The sequence below is a fragment of the Pinus tabuliformis genome, chromosome 1_2, assembly GCF_031772625.1.
Source record: "Pinus tabuliformis cultivar Carrire ecotype Pingquan chromosome 1_2, CPIR1, whole genome shotgun sequence".
In the NCBI taxonomy this organism is placed as follows: Eukaryota; Viridiplantae; Streptophyta; class Pinopsida; order Pinales; family Pinaceae; genus Pinus; species Pinus tabuliformis.
The window spans coordinates 1061803623-1061827937 of record NC_142298.1 but is presented as its reverse complement, the minus strand read 5'-3'; positions in this window follow the sequence as shown (position 1 = coordinate 1061827937).

Sequence of the window (24315 nt, the reverse complement as noted above, 5' to 3'; positions counted from 1 at the left end):
GCTTAGAAAGCCTAAATTGTTTTTTTATAACAAATATGAGAGAAGTCTAAGAGAAATACAGAGCTTTGAAGAACAAAGCACAATTGATAATGATTCGATTTCGAAGGGGTATAGAATCTAGAATAAACAAAATATAAAATTTGGTATTGTAAAAAGGTTTTTTGAGTCATTTTTTAATTGTAATACTAGTAGGAATAGTTGAGTCATGATTAGGTTAGGTTTGAGTCATGTGGTTGAAATTAAGGTGGAGTGTTAAAAATAGTAAATATTCTAGTATGTATGAAATGCATGAAGAGTTAAGTTAAGGAAAAGAAAAATGTTGGGGTAAGTTAAAGTGATGTTAGAAAAGTTTATTTAAAACATAAGTCTTAGTTTGAATTATGAGAAGAAAGTTAGAGCTTGCATGATTCCATATTTAGAAAGTTTGGTTGTGTTTATTGCACCGAGAGAGATGCAACCCAGTATGGGGGTAGATCTTAGGTAAAAATGTAAACGCGTAAACATGTAAAAGTGAATGTAAATGTAAACGTAAATGTAAAGCTAAATGTAATGCTTACCATTTAACATCTAAAATTTTTAATCTAATGTAGGCCCTATTTAAAAATCAATATAATTATTATTATGTTTAAACACATATAAATGTAAAATATAAAGAGGTTTACGAACACTCAAAAGAGGTATGGTAAATAAATAATTTTTTATTTTTTTTATTTGCTTTAGAGGTATGGTAAATAAACAAAAATATAAATAAATTAGAGGTATGTTAAATAAATAAAACCTCTTTGTATATTTACTTCATAAAGCTCTTTATATTTACAAAACTCAAAAAAGAGGTTTTGTTTAGGTGATGCCTATGGGCCAAATACCATGGGCCACATTATTATTAATACCATGCAAACAAATATTATTAACCCTAATATTAATATTAAAAGATTATTATTATTATTAAATCTAATATTGATATTAATGTATTATAATATTAATATTATTAAATTTAGTAACTTTGGATTAATGCAATATTAAATTTGTTATATTATAATATATATTAACTCTAAATATATGTGGGAGGGAAGAAAAAAGACATAGAGTGGTAGAGGTGGAGAGATAGGTGGAGTGACAAGGGAGAGATCAAGATAAACTAAAGAAGACAGGAGATGAGGAATGAAGAGAGAGAGAGAGAGAGAGAGAGTTAGTGAGAGTATTGGAAGAGAGAGAGAGAGAGAGAGATGGGAGAATAGAGGAGAAGGTAGGAGAGAAAGGGAGAGACAGGAAGAACGATAGAGAGGACTTCCGAGAGAGGAGGAGAGAGGGAGGGATAGAGAGATGGAGTTGGAGGGGTAGAGAATGAGGGAAGAATAAAGACATAGCGAGAGAGAGAGAGGGAGTGATAAGGGACAGATGGAGAGAGAGAGTCTATGCTTAGGCATGAGATAAATATTCAAAGAAGGAGAGGTAGAGGGAAGGGGGAGAGAAGGAGAGAGGGAGGGATATAGTAACATACTTGGAGAGAGAGAGAATGTGTGTGAGAGAGTGAGTGAGAGAGAGAGTCTGTGAGAAATAGTGTGTGTGAGAAAGAGAGTGAGAGAGAGAGTGTGTGTGAGAGAGAGAGAGAGAGAGGGATAGAGAGAGTGTGATGGGGGAAGAGAGATGATTGGAGGAGAGAGAGAGAGAGAGATCGGGGAAGATAGAGGGAGGTAGGAGAGAAAGGGAGAGAGAGGAAATATGAGAGAATGGACTTGAGAGAGAGGAGGAGAGAGGGAGAGATAGGAAGATGGAGTTGGAGGGGGAGAAAGGGAGGGATAGGGATATGGAGTTGGAGGGGGATAGAGGAACAAAGAGGAAGGGAGAGAGAAAGGAAGTGACAAGGGAGAGATAGAGAGAGAGTGTATCTTTGGGGGTGAGATAAAGAGACAGAGAAGGAGAGATAGAGAGAATATGGGAGAGGTAGAGAGAGGAGAGAGGGAGGGATATAGTAATAGAGTTGGAGAGAGAGAAAGAGAGAGACAGAGACAAAGAGAGAGAGAGAGAGAGAGATGTAGCTGGTGGGGGAGAGAGGGAGGTAAGAAGAATGGAATAGAGAGAGAGAGAGGGAGTTATAAGGAAAATTGATAGAGAAGGAGAGTGGACAACGTGGGGGAAGAGATATTGAAGTGGCGCGGGGGGGTTGGGGAGGGGGAGGGAGAGAGAGAGAGAGAGAGAGAGAGAGAGGAGGAGGAGGGAGGATTAGATAGATATATTCGAGAAACATAGTGTATTTTTTGGGGGTGATATAGAGAAACAAAGTGAGATAGTGATATAGATGGAAGGTGAAGAGAGAGAAGAAGAGAGAGATGGAGATAGGGAGGGAGGGATAGAGAGATTGATATATATGGAGTGAGAGAGCATGTGTGTTGGGGGATTGAGATAGAGAGACAAAGAAGAAGAGATGGAGGTATATATAGATATAGATGGAGGGGGGAGAGAGGGAATAATATTTTTAACACTAGATGCATTGATTTCAGTGTAGATGGTGATTTGTAATCCTATTTTATTGTTTGCACTAGATGCATTGATTTTAGTGTAGATATGGATTTCTAATTATATTTGATTGCTTGCCCTAGATTCATTGATTTCAATCTAGAAGATTTATAATTTTATTTGATTGCTTGCAATAATTGCATTGAATTTAGTGTAGATGATGATTTATTATCCTATTTGATTGCTTGCACTAGATGCATTTGTAGAAATTCCCACTGTTACTTCTACAACACTTTGTGAAAGCTTAATTGAATTGAGCAAGATCAAGAGAAAAAATATAACTAAGAATGAGAAATCAATCATACATAACACAAAAGAAAGAACCTGGGGAAAGCTTCAGCCTAAAACCCCAATCTTTGTATTATCATACAAGTGGAAATCATGTTCAAGTTACAAAAAGAATCAGCTCACAAGCTATCATGCTCTCTCTGCAATCAAACAATACAACTCACAGTCTGAATATACATAGTATATCTCCTCCTCAATCCCTCTAGCCTCCTATTTCCTTATGCAATTTTTCTTGGGGTCCAGTGAAGCCACATGTGTTAATTGGCCTCATCACACTCACAAAACCTGAAGAAGTAACTACAAAATCCTCAAGGAAAGAATTCCTTCTCCATTAAAGGAATATTCACAATGAAATATTCTAGCAAGTGATAGTACACTACCCCTCCATCTGATCTCAACTAGGTCTCTGTATGAAATGACATGCATGAGTTATTTATGAGAGAATATTCAGTTATCTGAAGTGCAGCAGTTACATGCATGCGTGCATTAACTAATTGAACTTACAATAATTCAACAAATTGTTTGAATTAATCTAACTAGACTTGACTCAGTTAACTAAGCCAACTAATTACAACTCAATATTACAACTCATCCTTATCTCTTTAACTGATGTATAAATTCTGAAATTAATGGAGAAACTGTTGCATATCACCCACATAGACTTCATGTTTAATTTTCCTTAACTAATTAACTCGAGATGAATTGATTAATTATTTTACAAACAGCTACTAAGATCAAATTTGAATTTTACTTCACTACTTTAGTTTAAGGACTCACTAAAATAGGAATGTATCTCGAAATGCTACTTATAGAATGCTATTTTTAGCACTTCCATTTTTCATTCCTTGTTGCTATGTTCAACACTGGTTGAACTGCTATTTATAGTGTGCTATTTTTTGCATTTCTATTTTTAGCATTTCTTGTTGCTATTTTCAACAATCCCTCTCAACAAGAAAGGGATTATCAGTAATCCCAATCCTGTCTCTGTGGAACTTGAACTTGAATTTTGACAATGCCTTCGTCAAAATATCTACATCCTATTCCTCGGTCGAAACATACATCAACAACATGATCCTCTTGACCATAGAGTCTCGAAGATGGTGATACCAGATATCAATGTGCTTGGACCTGTCATGAAAAACTAGATTCTCAGAGAGTTTGATACAACACTGGTTATCACAATAGATCACTGTAGGATCCATCCTCTGACCAAACAATCCCACTAGAATCTTCCTTATCCTAATGGCCTCACATGCAGCCTGACTAGTAGCCATGTATTCAGCCTCTATTGAGCTAAGTGCAAGTGATATCTATTTCCTGTTGTACCAGGAAACTGCAGCTGAACCAAGGTTGAATATTTCTCCAAAATTTCTCTTCCAGTCTGACGGACTCCCTGCACAATCCACATCTGTGAAGCCCTGAAGCTTCACTCCCTCTATCCATCTGTACCATAATCCGAACTAAGATGTGCCTCTGAGGTATCTCAGCACATGCTTCGCTGCCTTCCAAAACAACTTGGTAGGCTGAACCATAGCTTGACTTAGTGGGTTCATCGCAAAGCATAAGTCGGGTCGTGTGTTCACTAGATACATAAGTGAACCCACCAGCTATCGATAAATAGTAGCAGCTACCACCTCACCTGAAGTAACATCCTCCTCCCTCCAGTTCCCAGCTAGAGGAGTCTACATCGGCTTCCACTTCTCCATGTGAAAGCTCTTGAGTATCTCATTGGCATACTTGCCTTGAGACACAAATACTTCACCATCTTTCTGCCACACCTCCATGTCTAGAAAGTAGTGCATAAGGGCCATGTACTTCATCTTGAACTCTCTTGCAAGGTCCTCCTTGCAAGACTGTATCAGTTGACCATCACCTATCAAAATCAAATCATCAACATAAAGAACAATGATCAATGGTTTACCTTCTACCATGATGTGGTAAACGTTCACATCTGCTTCACTCTTGGTGAAGCCCAAACCAGTGAAATAGTTGTTGATCTTGGTGTACCAAGCACGGGGTGCTTGCTTCAACCCATACAAAGCCCTCTTGAGTTGGGACACATGCGTTTATGATCGAGGATCTCGAAACCCTCTGGCTGCTCAATGTACACCTCCTCCTCAATCTTCCCATTGAGGAATGTTGTCTCCACATCCATCTGGTGGATCTTCCACCCAATCTGAGATGATAGTGCCAACGTCAATATAATCGATGAGTACCTTGCTACGAGAGAAAAAATCTTATCGTAGTCGATCCCCTCAACCTATGAGAAACCCCGGGCAACAAACCTTACCTTATGTTTCTTAACACTACCATCAGTTGCATGCTTTATCTTGTAAAGCCATCTGGAAATCACCACTGACTTACCCTGAGGTCTAGGGACAACATCGCACACACTATTTCAAATGATAGAGTCATACTCCTCTACCATTGCATTAACCCAGAATGGTTGTTGCACTACCTCCTCGAATGAAGAAGGTTCGGTATCTACACACTCCCCAACTAGGGCCATGTACCCAGTGTACCGCTCAGGCAATCTCCTTTGTCTACGTTGAGAAGATGGTTGTCGCACATTCTCCTATGCATCAAGCATCAACGTGTCAGCTTCCCTTGAGCGTTTCTACCCATCTCTAGAAGTATCAGCATGAGTGGATGTCTCCACTCCTAAGTCATCTGCATGTGACTGCTCCACATCAATCTAAGGAACTCCTCCTTAGGAACTGAAAGTTCCTCTTCTACATGCAACTTGAGCTCCCTCTCAAGTGACACTTGCATGGATTTTTGCTCGTCAAACTTCAGATCTCTACGCACCACAGTCCTCTGAGTGGAAGGCAAGTACACCTTATAATTGTGGGGTGTATCCGTGTACCCCGTAAGTATTCCCATCTCAGCTATTGGATCTAGCTTCTTCCTGGCATCTTTGGTCACATGATAATGAACTGATGATCTAAAGATTCAGAAGTGACTTACATTAGGTCGCTTCCCAGAATAGGCCTCCATAGGTGTCCTCATTCCCAGTATACAGTGCAGGCTTCTGTTCTACAAGTATATTGTTGTATTGCATGCCTCAGCCCACCAATGCAATGGGAGGCTTTGGTCATGCAAGATCACTCGAGCTGCTCCCATAATCGATTCATCCTTCCTTTCGGCCAGCCCATTCTGCTGTGGGTTATGAGGTGCCGTCAATTCCCATTTAATACCTTTTGCAACGTAGAAGTCTTTAAACTATTAGGAGACATACTCTCCACCATTGTCGCTACGTAAGGCTTATATTTTCATTCCAGATTCTTTCTCTCCCAAGGCTTTAAACTCACAGAACCTCAAGAAGGTCTGATCCTTATTTTGCATAAAGTAGATCTAACATCTATGAGAAAAATCATCAATAAAAATAACATAGTATCTTTGTTTAATGGTGAAGGCTGTAGAGAAGGGTCCACAAACATCTAATTGAACTCACTCCAGGATTACTCCAGCTCTACTATCTCGATCTAGAATGGAAGATTTTGTATACTCACCCAAGGTACAACCTTTGCATGTAGTCGTCTGCTAAAGTTTTCCCTTTGGTAATCCAGTAGAAATCTACTGCATGATCTTTAGGGCTCCATGGTGTAAGTAGCCCAGTCTTGTATGCCATAGCTTGCCAACATCTTGGCTCTGCACCATATCAGCTTTGGAACTCAAAGCAGCACAGTCGTCTACATCCAGCTTGTAGAGATTCTTGACTCAAATCCCTATTTGCTTTGTTTGTCCAGTACCGATATGCCTCAAGAATACCATTCCTTTACTAAAGACTACATCATAGCCTTCATCTTCAAGAATAGTGACAGAAACAAAATTCTTCTTCACACTTGGTACATACTTTACATCAGTCAGGGTGAGGGGAGCTCCATGCTCCCTCTCAAACACAATAGTTCCTTCACCTGAAACACAACACTTTCCATCATCACCCATCTCGATCCGCATCTAGAGATCCTTATCCTCCAAGGTTATGAAAAGATTCTTGTCACCTGACATGTGGAATGAAGCTCCACTGTCCAGGTAGCACACACATCCCACCATGGATGAAACCATGCCTGTGATAAACAAGAAATCCAGCTCAAATTGTGAGGCCTGTGCCTCCCCATCACATCCCTTCAAGGATCCCTTCTTGGATTTCTTTTGCGGATAATTCGTAGCATAATGGAACACTTCATCACAATGAAAGCATCGCACTTTTGATTTGTCAATCTTCTTCCCACAATGGGAAGAACCGGATTTGGGATGGGATGCCTTCCCTTTCCCTTTCCTTGCCTTACTCGCTAAGGCTAGAGTTTTCTCATCTTCTTGCTTCAATGAGGATCCATCTCTAGTGCTTCTTCTTATTTCCTCCTGCATCAAATCCGACCAAAGTCGTTTCTAATCTGGTAGTTTTTCTCTTGCATTAATTGACTCTTGATAGCTATGCCTACTCTTAGGAAGACCGAGGAGTGCAAGACTCACCATGTCATCATCAACGGTCGTGATCCCTACACTTCCAAGCTCATCCCTGCAGGTGCTGAGCTTGTTTAGATATGTAGAGATCATGTCACACTTTTTACACTTGATCTTACGAAGCTTGTCCTTCAGTGCCAGCGTCCTCTGATCGCTGCTATTCTGATATAGATCTTTCAATGTTTTCCACATCGAAAATGGTGTCTCCTTCCCATGGAGGATCGAGACAATGTGGTCTCAAACTCCCTCTAGAAGGATTCTCCTTGCTTTAGCCACACATTTGTTCCACTCTGCCAGTTGAGTAGCATCAGTCCGCTTGGGGACTTCTTGATCAATGAAGTCCCTTAGATCGTTATCCTCTAATACTGCCTCCATGAGATCCTTATAGGCTATATAATTCGAGTTGCCATCAAGCGCATATTCGAGTCTTAAACCGTTGAACGCCATTGGTGAAATTGATATGTGATAAGAACTAGATTTCTATATTTAGGAACCACAACCTTCGAACTCCTCCTTCTTGTATACATTTCTTCGCCTCGATCATCTTTGCTTTGATACCATGTACAAATTCCCACTATAGATCAACAGATTATGCAATATACTAAAACACAATACAAGATCTACTTCTACAACACTTGCGGAAGCTTAATCGAATTGAGCAAGTTCAAGAGAACACATATAACTGAGAATGAGAAATCAATTACACATAACACAAAAGAAAGAACTCGGGGCAAGCCTCAGCCTAAAACTCCGATCTCTGTACTATCATACAAGTTTAAATCTTGTTCAAGTTACAAAAGAATCATCTCACAAGCTATCATGCTCTCAATGCAATCAAGCAATACAACTCACACACTGAATAGGCATAGTATATGTCCTCCTCAAGCCCTCCAAGCCTCCTATTTCCTTGCGCAGTTTTTCTTGTAGTTCAGTGAAGCCACATGTATGAATTGGCCTCATGACAGTCACAAAACCTGAAGAAGTAACTGCACAATCCTCAAGGAAAGAATTTCTTCTACATGCAAGGGATATTCACAATGGAATATTCTAGCAACTGATAGCACACTGCCCCTCTATCTGATCTCAACTTGGTCTCTGTGTGAACTGACATGCATGGCTTATTTATGAGAGAATCTTCAGTTATATGAAGTGCAACAGTTACATACATGCATGCATTAACCAACTGAACTTACATTAATTCAACAAACTGTTTGAATTAATCTAACTGGATTTGACTCAGTTAACTGAGCCAACTAATTACAACTCAATATTACAACTCATCCTTATCTCCTTAACTGATGGATAAATTCCTCAATTAATGGAGAAATTGTTGCATGTCTCCACATAGACTTCATATTTGATTTTCCTTAACTAATTAACTCAAGATGAATTAATTGATTATTTTACAAACAACTGCTAAGATCAAATTCAAATTTTACTTTACTATTTTAGTTTAGGGACTGACTAAAATAGGAAGGTATACTGAAATGTTATTTATAGAATGCTATTTTTAGCACTTCCATTTTTCATTCCTTGTTGCTATGCTCAACACTGGTTGAACTATTTTATAGTAGTGCTATTTTTAGCATTTCTTGTTGCTATTTTCAACAGCATTGATTTCAGTGCAGATGTTGATTTCTAATCATATTTGATTAGTTGCACTAGATGCATTCATTTCAATGTAGATGATTTACAATCCTATTTGATTGCTTGCACTAAATGCATTGATTTCATTGTAGATGGTGATTTGTAATCCTATTTGATTACTTGCATTAGATAAATTGATTTTAGTGTAGATGTTGGTTTATGATCCTATTTGCTTACTTGCACTATATGCATTGATTTCGGTGTAGATGTTGGTTTACAATCCTATTTTCTTACTTGCACGAGATGCATTGATTTGAGTGAAAAATCTCATTTCTAATCCTATTTGGTTACTTGCATTAGATGCATTAATTTCATTGTAAATTTTATTTTCTAATCTTATTTGATTGCTTGCATTAGATGCATTTATTTGAGTGTAGACGTTGATTTCTGATTTGATGTAATTAGATGTATGACGGTACATTAATTTTAAGGTGATTTGATTAAATTGTGCATTGATTTCAATGTAATCACAAAAAATTATTGACAATGTACATTGATTTTTGTGTTATGGTAATTCAGCCTATTAATATTGTAGAGAAAGTGAAACAATGTATGATGTTTAATACAATAGCTAGAGCTAAACATTTAAATGGTTTATGATTCAACATATTCTTTTCATATAATCGATATGAAAAATATGACAATCCATATGAAAAGATGACAAAACTAACAAGGGCGACAATAAAAATAGTAGAAGCAAATAATTTGAAATTAATCACAACGAATACTATTTGTAATTGACTATATTCTTATTATTCACATATTCTATCATTCAACACTATAACATTGGTTACATTAAAAAAATGTATTTCATTATTTTTCATCATTAAAGTTATTAACAATATTTATCATCTCAACAAATTGAGTTAACTAACCAAATTTAACATTAAATGTGAAACATATGTAACATATTTAAAATGATTATATTAATATTAGATTAATTTACATATTATTTATACAATGAACATGTGTTCATTAAACCTTTCCTCAAGTATTTGATGGCTACATCGGGAGTTAAGATGGATCTAGGCTGGTATACAGGTAGTTGGGTAATTGTAATGCTAAGCCAAAAAAAAGAGCCACAACTCTCTCTCTCTCGATGTATATGAGAGAATAATTAAGAGAGAGAAAATATTTATTTAAACATAAGCTTGTGCATTTATTTATCTCTTCGTGCGCGCTATGATCAATCGGATAAAACACAGCCACACAGCCATGGCGCTTCTGTAGAGACTTCCACCAATGATCTTAAGGACTATTTTTCTAGAGGAATATCTTTAGACCGTTTTACTTCCGATTTCAACCGTCGGATACAACATCTAACCTTCAACCGTCGGATACAACATCTAACCACCAACTTGATCGCAGTGAATAATATCCTCGTATGACTTGCATTGGGGAGTCGAATAACAAGTTATTTACCTCAACAACTAAGATCCTCAATGAGCAAGAAGAAAAAAACAAGATACGCTAAGATCCTCAATAAGCAAGAAGATACGATAAAATGAGAAGACGTTTTGACATATAAACTCAGTTCATTCTGAAATTAAATTGAAAAGTAAAATGCTCTTCCACTAGTTTGAAGACATAAACAATATTTTGCATAGAATAATAACACATAGAAATAGTTTGTACTCGGCGTATTTAGGAAACAATCTTCATGCTTAGAGAATTAAGTGTTTCTTTTTTTCCTTTTCGAGGATGAAAGACTATGTATTTATGATATAAATGTTCAGAGTTATTATTGATGCAACCGGTCTCTAATTTAAAAATGTATCAAAGCTTTTCATTCATGTTTAAAAATATATTAAAGCTTTTCATTCATGTTGAATAAAACCATGCTGCCCGTACGTCTCTTCCGAAAGAGAAACGTTTCTGCTTATTGATGATCTTTACGTAAACAAATTCCCGCTTCAACATCTACCCGAAGAAAGCCATTTATGTGACACCCAAAGTTTTCATTAAAATGTATAGTTGGTAATGGACTTGTGTAAGAACGAGATTTCACCAAAAATTCTGACCACAAATTGGGACCTGAAGTACTAAATAGTTATCTTCCTTTTATTTCAATAATTCTAGGCCTAAGATTACCAAAAACATACATTACGGAGATCATGTGCGAGACATTACGTGGGCACATCTCTCATCCGTTATCGAAAGAAAAATCTCATCCCTTAATATTGGTTTGAGAGACGGTGTCAATAATGAAGTCTTAAATCGCAATCCATTCTCTACTTACTCGGCTTTGACAGAGAAAATTTATATGCGATATGATGTGGCGATATTTCTAGTTACGCTAATGAAATATACGAAGGAATACACATGTCTAGTTCTATATATATATATATATTATTGTTGGAAAAATCATCGATTTGCTATAGATTTCTCTCGGCATCATATTCAGTGGTGCGAAGCAGGCGGTTGTCCGTGTCCTATACCAGGGCTATGATCCATCAGACCATCTATCGACCTTACGTTTTCCTTCATACTTCTGACAATAATGTCAACATCAGCTTTTTCAGGACGAGATTTTCTGAAACTTTGACTATATGTTACAGATACCAAACCAGCGACCTTTTGTTCGTGAATAATATCCTCGTATGGCTTTTCTGGAGATGAAATCACAGGCGCTACTCCTGGACGACGGATTACCTCGGTTTTCAAATATCGAGCTTCACTGAAGGAGAAGGAACGGAGCAAACAATATGTGAGCATAATCAAATAACAGGAAGCAGTTTTGCAACATAAACCACCCTTCATTCTGCGACTAAATTCTAAACTTCTTGTTTCTTCACAAAATTGGAAACTAAGCCAATCCTGATATAGAGAAAAAAGAAATAAAAACTGTTTTGATATAATTTAGCTTGCGAATTCTCTGCTAATGGTCTTCGAAGAGATCTCTAAGCCTTATTTATCATCGAGATCTGACCTTATTTATCATGGGGATGTGAGATTAAACCCTGTCCTTAGAACTCTGAGCTTGAATCAATGACTTCCACTTATTCCTGTTAGATTCCAACTGTCGATTATTTAAAATAGGCTTTAACTAAACTTCCCATGTATTCTCAAAACTAGACTAGGTGCATGCAGTACTTGGTTATCCACGATATGCTCAGTGGGCCGTGGAAATGTTGTGTAGACCTCCTGAGATCATGGTGAATAGGAAAAACGTATAAACGGTTGGTAGTTGCGAATTAAATATATCTAAATGTGCGGCCGTCCGTGTTTCACTTACTCTATTGGTCCAACCATTCTAAAATATATCAGAAATGGGCATCCATTTCCTAGATCGTCCTTATTTTATTATTTAGTAATTTTATTTTCATACTTTCCTTTTTATGATTTTATAAAAGGAACATTTCCATTATGTCCCTTCTGTATTTTGATGTCCCTTCGGTATTTTAATACTCTTTATTTCTTTATGCGGGCGCACTCTATTATGAGATGCTTTAAATAATTCGTTTGCAATAGCAACATTGCTGTTCTCCGAACTTATTTGCAAGTTTCAGAGACGTGATCGATCTCGTCACGTACACCCATGTCTCTTATCCAGAAATGTCACATATGTGGTCGATATCCAGATATGATTTATTATTCAACGACATAGTGACAGTATAAAAATAGATAGTATTAATATAAAATGATTGATTAATTGATCATTAGGATATTAGTTTTATTTTACAATCAACTTTTTACAATGATTTATTTATTTTTGAAGCTGTGATTCAACAAGGATGGATGTTTAGGTCACTTTATCATTCTCAAATAATTAGCTCTGAATTCTGAATTTTTTTTATGGTTACTTCAAATTAAACAAAGGAAAAAAATCGATTTCTATAGAAGTCCTTTTGGCTATTCCATTTTCTTCCGGGGCTCCAATGCTGAGCTCTTAATGTTAAAAGTTCGAAAGACTTTCAACTACGAACAAAATATTTTTTATCATTACTTCAAAAATGCACTTAGCTAGTCCAACAACAATCTTAACATTAAACAAAGGGAAAAAATCGATTTCTATAGAAGTCCTTTCGGCTATTCCATTTTCTTCTAGGTCTCCAATGCTACTGTAAAAAACAACTCTTAATGTTAAAAGTTCCAAAAACTTTCAACCATGAACAAAATCAACAGCAATGCCCATCCACAAATCAACTCAGACATTTTTTGGAGATGAAATATAACAAATAATAAGATAATCATTTTTAATAGCTCTATGCAAGACCGTGAAATATGTGGCGCTGAGTGACATGAATTAGGGAGGCTTCTATTGCTAAATAAAAAAACGAATAATATGGGAACACCCATTTCGTGACACGTTGATTAAGGTTCTACAAGATCCTTGACCTCTTTCGTTATCGATGGAAAATCAATGTGGAGGGATTATACTAAGCTATATGAAATAAAGAACGATACTACCTCTACTTTCAAATATTGCATGACCAAGCTCATCCATGGTATTTCTTATAGAGGAGATTCAAAGTGGTGAGAGAAGTTCATATTTATGGATGGAAAGTGAATGACTATTTACAAGTATTAAGGATGAACAGATGGAGAATTAAACCTTTTTTCTGAAATACAATATTAGCAAAGATTCAACCATGAAGATAATATTGTAATTACACGGAAGAAAGAGGAAAGGTCAGTTGTGATCTATGTTCATTTTCAAATCCTATTTTCTTGAAAGATGCACTTAGAAGAAAACCCTTCACAGCTTCACCAACTTATTCAGACAATTTGTATATCCGGGCGAGATTAGAGGAGGCTTCAATAGCAGATGTAATACAAGAGCTTGTTTGAAATATCATTTCATACACCATTTCCAAGGAAATAATTTTCTATTTTAGTCATTTTCTTTTCCTCCCATATCAATTCGTAATAGTGTAGCTACTTCAACTACGCAAGGAATTGTGATACATATATCGCTTCTACACATTTCTTTATTATTAGTCCCTGCCATCTGGCAATGGCCAGGGACTACAGTAATCGAAAACCTCGATGCTAGCATTAGTTAACCTACTTGTGAGCTATTTCTTAATGGCAGTTGATGGAGTATATTGAAAGTTTTTTAGTGCATGGTAATTTACCGTGTTATTTGGCCTCTTCCCGAGGCGGGGAGGCCAAACTATATACTATATTCATTCATATTCATCGGTTTGAAAGTGTTCAACTAATGTTAGTATTAGTTCGAAGCATTAAATGCTATGGGAGGTACCGAATGCAATATCAAAGTTGGTTGATTAATGCTTGTTGTCTTCATGACACTGCCATCTGGTACTTTGACACTGCCATCTGGTTACATGACACTGGCATCTCAGTACTTTGACACTACCATCTGCTTATTTTGTAACACCTCAGTGGCTAGCACATAGGGTTGTTCCCCTTCTGGTTCATCATGTTAATAAGATGTATTATTGCCTCGTTTGTTCTGCACTTTTGCATTTGTTTGTTTTGCAGTTTTTCACTCCCAGTTGGTGAGGTGTAGACTTACAATCTGCAGTCCCAGAATAGAAGAAGTACAAAAGAATCAAGGAAATCAAATCTCACTCTGCCCGAAGTACAAAAGAATAAGTATAGAAGCTAGTTTAGAAATAAAGAATATAATTACCTCAACATCTGGTTGTTCTAAGGAGCTGGACTGGTTATCGTGATGGTAGTCTTCACATCTGCCTTGAATTTCTATAGAAGAACAAGCTGACTAAGCAGCTAACAAAAATTGTTGTCGGAAGTTGTAAGCTAGAAATCGAGGCTACATTCAACCATACCTGCTTGGATCTTCTTCAGTGGGGTTTCGATGGTCTGTTCATACATACTGGAACGGGTCCAATTCGATCTGCATATGGATCTGGCAACTGGCTGAAACTTGATCTAGCATCCTCACCTGTTCGAAAGCTAGCAGCCTGGGTTGAATCAGCAGTTTACCTTGTTTAAGCAGCAGCACATCCAGATGCAGATACTTATCGAGATGGAGATTCAGCTCTGCAACAGCTATGGATACTGCTGCTATCTGTATCTTCGCAGGCAGAAGACCTTCCTCCATACGAGAAGAGGGATACGATCATGAAAGACTCCGGGTCTTGAGCTGGTGTGCGATGGTCTGAGATATGGAGTCGACCATCGACCGGATATCGAGGAAGAATAGATAGAGTATATCTTCGAGTCGAGACTACCCCCAAGAGCTGGTAACTAACCTGGATGAAGCACTGTCAATCTACCTGAGAGTGAGTGAGGTCTGATGTGCTTCTGATATGGGCTGTCCTTACTGCTGCCCTTTCCTCTTCTTCATTCTTATTATGTGCTTCTGATATGGGCTGATGTGCTTCTGATATTCCTCGCCTTCATTCTTATTATGTGCTTCTGACGTGCTTCTGATATGGGCTGATGTGCTTTTGTTTATTTTGACATGCTTCTCCAACTTTCTCTGACTCTAAAGACAGTGTTCCAACAAGAGGTTTAGAAATAGTTCAAATGACAAACCCTCTGATACGAGTAATAACAGGCACTGAGTCGACTGAGCTACTGAACTATGGATGCTGTGCATTTTGGCATCAAAAAATTTAATACTATATCTTTCGCTGCCCCTCGAATGACATATTCGAGCACCCTTGGCGACAGAGCTCCTTTCACCGCATACAGAGAAGAGAGAAAATGCTCTCCGGGTTTGATCTCTTCTTCATTTAGGTAGGGCCGACGCCCCTTACGCTTTGCTCAGGTAAGGGAGAACACTTCCTAATCATTGCCTCCCTGTGCCTCTATGCATGCGAGTCTTACTGGCACTATACTCCTTATTCACCCAGCCACCTCTATGTCGTGTGCTTCTGCATGTGTCATTGTGGGCATGTGTCGATGTGCTTCTGCGTGTCAATATGTTCTTCATTTTGTTAGAATTATGGCATTTTTAATTAAAAGCGAGATTAGTAATTAACTTGTGACTATAGAGCTTGATTACAGCTTCTTGGTGTTCCTCTAGAGCACCCGGGTCCATAATAGGCTTAATCGGAATTTTTTTATTCTCTTGTATAGTATTTATATTGTTTCCAATAAGCCATGTGTGCTTCCGTCTAAAACTCATAGGACAAAATATTTGTAATCTTTTTCATGTTCATTATTTTTATGTTGACAACAAATTTTCTATCTGATACATATATCAATTACGTCTATCAATTATGCTGCCAAATGAAATGTATACTAAAGGTAAAGTGATTCAGTTGTTACAAATTTCAACATCGAAGGCCATTTTCAGGGTACTATAATGCACATGACCGTAATGGTCTTTGCATCTCCCGCTACCAAAGTTGATGTGGTGGGGGAGGTGGTGGTATTATAAATTGAGGCATGTCTATAATGTTAATTGGACCTTCAATATGTACCACATCATCTTGTTCATCTGGGTGCTGATCCTGCATATCCCAAGCTACAGGGGGAGGCCCTCGGTTTTGTATGTATGACAAAATTAGTTGATCCATCCTTTCCCTAAACTCACTCGCTAAAATTGTTGATACACTTCGACTGCACACAAACCAACAATGTACAATTATCTTCATATTCAATAGTGTCCACTTCTATGTTTTTTTATCCTCCCATTCAACAAATCAATGGGCTTAAAAACATACAATGCACCATTACAAACTTGCTAAGAAGCTCCCTGATTTTCATGTTGTATTCAGTTGCATCCTCTACACTTTCAAAATCACTGATTCTATGCAGAGTATGAAGATTTTGCCATGTATTTGATACTCCAACTGAGTGATCTTGCCAGTCTCTGACTAATTCCTGTGAAGAACTTTCTTGCCAATCAATGTCCTATGAAGGACCTCCTTGCCACTCCCTCATTCTGAATGGTTTATGTTTCTCTAGAAACAATGGACTCCTGAATTTCAGTGCCAGACAAGTTTCCAGAGTCATTGGAACTCAGGCTTAGGATGTCCTTCTCGGCACTCGCCCGTTTGGCATGTATATTTTTACATGGGCAATTTTTTCTATCTACACACAAGTTCGACTCACCAGGTAGTGGATAACCTATGAGTATTTTCAGGTCTGACTTATAGCTGGCAAGTTTGACTTGTATTTCGTAGTTTTGGGTTCCTTTACTTACCGTACTTTCATTTCCCATCTCCATATGCTTGGGGATATCTTCTATTTCCTTAACATGTCTTTTTAGAAAACTCAGGACTGAATTCAGTAGCCAATACTCAGGCTTAGGATGTCCTTCTCGGCACTCGCCCATCAAGTACTGACGGAACCAGTCCCTTGCTTGTGATAATTCAGCGACAGTCAGAGTTGGCCTCCCAAATGATTTCAAAATGGATGACATTCGGCTTAAGTCTCAGAGTTATTAGTTTGATACAAACACTAGCACTATGAACTTTCTTTGCCCATGATTTAACAACACTACCAGCACTATCACTATGAACTTGAGAGGCTTCCTAAATTTTCTAACAAAATCCCCAAGGCAGGGACTAGCTGCGATGCAGCCTCCCTTGTTTCATTTTACAATCTTGTTGATAAGCGGAAAAAAAAACAAGACGATGAATGGTTGTCGGAATGAGTAGGTACTTTTTTAGTCCATGGCTAGCGAAATTTAACTTATCCAATATGTCTTTTACCAAAATACATGTTTGGATTGACCTTCCAAATATGCCATACACTTTTGGGACATAGTTTTGAATACATTGGAAATATTTTGCAAAAATGTCTAAAAACATACATGGGTTCGATTAACCTTAGTATTTTTACATATGCATGTATATTTTTGGAATTTACAATTAGTATGACGAGATAAACAAATATTTCAAAGGGAGCGGCATAAATGGACTCAAGAATTCAATCAGTAGGAAATTTATAGGATTCAAGTGTTTGAATTATACCTTATCCTAAAAGGTAAAAGGGCATAAAAAAAATCCCAAAAGGTGGTTAATCATTTAAGTGACTATTATGTGATGATGAAGAGGAATATAAGGACGAACATCAATAGCTACGGTTTTATAGAAGAATATCAATTGATGCTTTGGAGTATAGATTGATGACTCAACACCCACGGCCATGGTTAAATAAGAATAGGTGGTAGTTGGAAATGAACCCTCATTAAAGGGAAATGAAGAGCCTTCACTGTATTGAGAATTGTTTTAATCATAAGTTTGCACTATATCCAAATTTTGGACCTCTAATTTTTCATACCAATCCTAATAATCATATTTTTGAAATATCTTTGTGGCGCCTTCTCAAAGGGTGGTATGAAGTTAAAACATGAAAAAGGAAAATGAAAGACATTAAAATAGAATTTATATACAAAATCAAAATGGTAAAAAAAAATAAAGAAATATAATATTAAATCGATCAATAATACTGATAATCTTTAAATTTGAGGATAAGGTGATGTTGAACTAGTGTATGATATCAACATGCTTATGGGGTGACACAACCTACCCACAAAAGGATTTGAGTGCTAACATCTAAAAACTTATAGATACTCTACCCAAATCTTTTGATTACAATGTGCAGTGGGAGCAAACACATGTCATAAAATATTAGACCCATGCAAATGATACTCAAAAAAATTTACCTCCTATGATTCACTTAATTAAGCCTATGAATTATACAAATAAAAAGAAAAATGTAGTTTAACTTCAATTTTTAATGATGAATTTAAAAATAAAACATATTAATATACTTTCACCAAATTTAAAACAAAACAAATGTGGAAAATTAAAATTCTTTTATGATATGACATGCCTTTCTTGGAAGAAAATAGTTTAATGGCTTAATGCCAAGAGATATATACTATGAGTGAAAGCCTACCCCCTCAATTGCTTCCTATGAGTTATTTTGTGTGACATAGATTTCCTTGAATAATAAGAATACTAAGCTAAATTTTGGTTGATAACAATTGGTGATGAGTGTGAACGTTGTTAGTTGAAAACTAAGTTATTGTAAGTCTTGTGTTTGTTTGGAAAAATGGTATTCAATGAACACTTAAGAACCAATTTTTGAAAATGTAAAAAATATGAGAAATAATTAACTGGAACATAAACTAGCATTCCATTTGCAGAAATGTTTTGTATCAATTAACGTAGTTTACCAAATTCCAACAAAAAAACTCCCTTGAAAAATAAGAAATTGATACATGGATGACACCACTTTCAAACTTATCTATGAGTTGGAAGAGAATGAATAATAACACATAAAGTATTCTTTTAGGAATTCTTAATTATGGTTTAGTTCCTAGGAATAAAAATAAGAAATAGAAATGTATGGAATAAAAATAAGAAATAGAAATGTATTGAATTAAAGGGACATATTATTTTAAATGTTTAAACATATATTTTAAATAAAATTTTGATTTTGATTTTGTAAAAAATTTAAGTGTACATGCACATGAGGAGGGAATTGTGGAGTGATGTTGGGTAATAAAAGAAAAGGTAAAAATTAATAATGTTATACCATGTGAAAATTAAGTGGACCATATTGAAAATGTATATCTAGAGTTTCTTTGACTAAATATGTTTTAGAATTATTTGATAAATATGTTATTTAGAGTATGAGTTCCTAGATAATCACAAAGTTCTAGACCAGAATAGTCAACCGTTTTAACCTTATCTTTGATGAGGTGTTGTCATGATCCATTGACAAGTTGTCAATGAGATGTAGATAATCTTATACTATAAATTCATATAATGAGATCAGTATAATATGTTTGGAATGGATTTAATCCTTTTCCACCATATTTTCTCTTTCATGTGCTCAATTCTTAACAATAGTAACATGAACATCTCACAACTACACATCTCCAACTACACATCCCCCAATGTGGAGTCATGATGGGCTAGGACAACTAAGTTTCAAGCTTATAAAATTAAATGTAATTTCAATATTTGACTGGAGGAGTGCATGATGCAGATCCATTGTCTAATGGAGGAAGTAAGCTCACATGTTTGAAAAGTCTCAATATAGCTTGAGAGTTATTGGTGAATTTGGTTTTTACCTAGTCTAACAATCACCGCCTAATAGAAGCTATGAGATTGGATTACATGAGTGATAGGAAGTGGATGGTACCTATACCTATTGAATATGAAGGAGAGACTAGGTATGAATGACTCTCTAGGAAGGGAAGAGTTGGCCAGAACAAAGGAAGAGAAGAGGACAAAGCCAATTGAGAGAGAGGAGACCATGCTCTTTTAAAAAATGAAGGGACATAGTGAAAGTATGGATACTTACAATAAGTAAGGGTGAGGCTTTCATCTTCTTCATCTACCTCCTTTTTTCTTCCTTACCTCACCATTGGAAGGGTGAGGGTTTCTTCTTCTTCTTATCCTTCATTTTTTCTTCCTTAGTCAGATATTGACCCTTGAGCATGGAATACTAGTGTGAATAGCGTGGAGCTACAGAGCATGATATAAAGTAGTCGAGGGAATCATGGATTAAATTATTGAGCCATATGATTTATGAATCTTGGGTGTTATTCCCAGTGTTTTGTATTTGAGTCCATTGGACTATGTGCCCATCGCGATTAGTAAGTCAGATGGATAGATGATGATTGCACCACTATGTTTCTTACTTTATAGTCGATAAACAACTTGGATAAAGTAAGTTGAGTAGTTTTGGTCTGCGATGGAGAGTCGATAAACCACCTAGATAGTGGATTGCTGACCCGTGTGGTTCTTTATATGAAAACACAATTGACAAACCACCTAGACAATGAATTAAATCTCTTAGATTGAGAAATACCCCATATGGACCCTGGGTGAAGCCATATTAATGGAGTTAGGAGAATAAGTGAGTTATTATGGTGCTTATTATAAAGGAAAGTTGATAAACCACCTAGAAAACAAACTGCATCACTAAGTGCTTATCTAAGCCATTGGTGTGAAGTTTCTCTAGAGAAACCATTCCCTCAAAATTTGGATATGGTTGATACATCTCAATGAGAACACACAATTATCTAGAAATATTAATCGTCATCAGGTTGTAGTGTAGTTGGCCTGAGGTTCGGTTTCAAGTTGAAATCCCTCCTTTAATTTCTAGCCATTACATCACATTTAGATAATTACAAATGTTATGTATATATGAATCATACGCTATGATGATCTTGTTATGTTAATATTATATATTATATTCATGGATGAAAGCCTGAATATTATCGATACTTTTAGTGTTAGATACCTTGGATGTTTATGATTTTGATGACCAGTAGCATTGTGGAGCTACTACCATATCCCTGAATTATAGGTTATTTCATATGCTGTGAGTTGAGTGCATACATGGACTATTTTGGTAGTTATTCACCTTATGAATGTTGTTATAAGTTATGAGTTTTTGCACACTTAATGTTTTTCTATGATTTGGAATTTAATTTATTAAAACACTTAGAAGTTCACAATATTAGGAAATGAATGGTAAAACTACTTAAAAATGTGTTGCAAACTTCTGTGAGTGGGATGCAGACCTATGTGATGGATTGAAGGATTGAATTATACGTTTGGATTATGTTTTTTAGGAACTTTGGACTCTTCGGTCAATTTCCTTTACCTTAGGAAATTTTTGAAATCCCTATATTCCTTAGAGAATCGACTAAATATGGGAATTTATAAGTTCAAGGTTGGAAATGATAGTTAACTTGGGAACAAACCAAATCTCTCCGTGGTCAGATTCATGCTTGTGTCATGTGTGTATTGAGGAGGTGAGGGCTTTTTCAAAGATCGTGCCTTTGTCCATGGTTAGATTCATCCTTAGTTGGATATAATATCGCATCTCGGAGATGGAGAATTTAAGGGTTTGGTAGAGGTCTTTCCTTTGTACATGGTTGGACTTACCCTTAATGAATATCACCTTGTTTCAAGGAGTTGGAACATATGGGTGTTTGTATAAGTTCATGCCTTTGTGCATGTTTGGCTTGCCATTAATCATATATCACATTGTATCTGGGAGTTGGAATATCCGAGGTTGGAAAAGGTTAATTGTGTCTTCATATTCTAAGCACTCATAAACGTAGATAACTACTTTTCACTATTGTATGGGGGACACATCACATAGGTAATATTAGGGCCTACAATTATGGCACTAAATTAGTTTGAATGTGGAAATATTAGGGTTGGTGAACTTACATCAATTTTTGCAATTAAGATAAGGTAAGTGGGATATAATATATTTATGTTCTAAAAGAGTAGACCCCTAGGAAACCACACCTAATGAAATCCTTTAGTAGGCGATCTAGAAGCTTGTGGAACATTGAGTCTCAAAAAATCACCATTGTTGGTCGGTGACTCAAACATCCAATCTCTGTAATTTTTAATATATGGAGGCAAGGAGGAAACCCCGATGTCGATACCTTGAAATTAAATGGATGGTGATGTGACAATGATGTGGTAAGTTATATCATTTTTGTTGTTTCACCCCGTGCTTGAAGAAGGTTTGAACTCTTTCAAATAGGGTTGAGATCACTCTGATTAACCCATAATTTTCTAGAGTAGTATCGCGTTCTTTCCCAAGGAGTGGGTGATCAATGCTATGCAAGTTAATTCACTGAAATCCTTGTCTGAATGAGAACAATAGTTGATATTGATTGAGGGGGCCCCCATCGTAGTCATAATTTAATGAGAAAGGAGTTTCATTGTTGAGATTAGTTTCAAACTTCCCATTTCTAATAAAAGGATGACATCCATTGTAGGCCATGCAACCCTAGATTTGAACCCACCATTGGAGGACTTAGCAATACTAGTTTCCTGGTTGGGTTGGTTTCAGACGATAGCATAGTGCACAATAGGGTAGGCGACTTATTTGATGTGTGACCAGTTGAAATAATCCAACATGGGTCAAGAAAGGGCCAAGTGTGTCCATGTGGATATCCATAAATTGACATGGACCCTTCTTATTGGAAAATTTATTATCATCATAAGCTATGATGAAGGACTCATATCAAGATAGAATTTATACCATTGGAAAGATCTAAAAGAGATTAAATAAATGGTTGTATCAAAATTTAATTCCACAGAATTTGAGAGAATTAGGTCATATGACCCCACCTTCATAACGAACCTTGGAGGTTAGGTCAAAATGCATAGGTAACATCTCCCAAAATGAAAATAATCCAAGGGGTTTGGAGGGAGTGTTACAAACACATATACGGACATGAAACATTGATGGGCACACTTCTAGATATATTTTATCCATTGGTTATAATATGAGAAGTTCTCAACAACAATGTTTAATAAAACCTTAATAAAAAAGGTATAAAAGACTAATAGTTTTTCTATTAGACCGTATGTGAAATTCTAGGTAATTATTATTTTATTTTGAACCATCACAACCACATTAAAAGTGGTTTATGTATAAAGATCAATTTTTTTTTCCACCATTTAATAATTAATGGCACTATTTGGCATATATCAACCATCTTTAATGTTCTACTAGTTCATGATTGGCATGTGTGGGGAGAATTAGTAGAACATGGTTGTCTATGCTTAACCTTGGCTGGATATAGTTAAATAAGTTCAAGCTATGGTTCACGGGTGCCTATTGTGGTGATAGTATAGTTGACTACTGGTTCCCATGGTTGTCCATGTTTAACTATAATTCACTCTGATGAACTTGATAAACTATGTCTGCATATGGCTCTGAATAGATAACTATATCACCAATGGTTGACCTTAGTTAATCATGATTTCACCATGGTTTTTCATGATAAACCCTGATCCCAAATGGTTTTACCATGTTCACCATTATTTGATCTTGCTTCACCTCAATTGATCATGTGAGCTATGGTTCACCATGGATGTCCATGCTAACCATGGTTGATCTTGATTGGGCATGTTTTACCCTTGTGACTATCCTTGATAATGGTCAACCATGGTTGACCATAGTTGACTATGATATATTTTATGTTTGGAATGTTTGACTATGCTCACTATGGTTGGTTATGGTTGACCATGTTGACTATGGTTAACCATGTTTGGTTATGGTTGAAAGTGTTTGGCAATTTTGAGCATAGTTGATCATGTTGATTATACGTTGCTCTAATGTCTTCACTGATATCAAAGCCAAAGGAGGAAACTTTTACATGTTAGCCGAACAAAAGTCTTAAATCAACCTAGCAAAGTTGAGGGGACTGCTTACTAAGTTGACTTGGAAAAAGGGTAACAACCCTAGTGAAAATTCCATGTAATAAAATTTAATAAAGGAAAAATAATAACCACGGTTGATGGGACACTTATTCCAAGCTTAATGTTGGGCAAGACACCCTAGTGTGGGTGTTCATTGGTTTATTATGGCTAAGGAAATTGACGAAGGAAATGGCTAAGGATTTGGAAAGGCAAAATGACATGTTTGACACATTTATTTATGAAAATAATGGAAATTAGGAGAAAAGGAAGGTGAAAGGTCACAAGTTGCATGTGAGGAGGAAAATGAAGG